Below are 263 nucleotides of genomic sequence, written 5' to 3'. Positions count from 1 at the left end.
AGAGAAAGATAAGTATCACATGATCTCACTCATATGTGGACTCTAATGAACCAAATAAACTGATAATCAAAAATAGACCCAGAGTCATAGAAGCATGAACAGACTGTTGAACCTCAAAGGAAAGTCAGGGGAGGGTGTTTGGAAGAAATCAGCCAATGAACGTGTATGCATATATGCATAACCCATAGACACAGACAATGGGGTGGTGAGGGCCTGGGGGTGGGGGGGGGAAGGAAGGGAGTGGGCTGGAAGAGGTTAATGGG

The 263-nt window shown here is 45.6% G+C and overlaps 1 protein-coding gene across 1 annotated transcript in view; it reads left to right on the top strand.

The window, feature by feature from the left end:
• Positions 1–263, top strand: part of LOC102245254 (sperm-associated antigen 6-like) — a 44,745-nt gene that overhangs the window by 27,429 nt on the left and 17,053 nt on the right.

Source organism: Myotis brandtii, unplaced genomic scaffold, assembly GCF_000412655.1.
Source record: "Myotis brandtii unplaced genomic scaffold, ASM41265v1 scaffold49, whole genome shotgun sequence".
NCBI classification, from domain to species: domain Eukaryota; kingdom Metazoa; phylum Chordata; class Mammalia; order Chiroptera; family Vespertilionidae; genus Myotis; species Myotis brandtii.
Note: the sequence above shows the minus strand (reverse complement) of the source record. Positions and strands in the feature narration are given on the sequence as shown.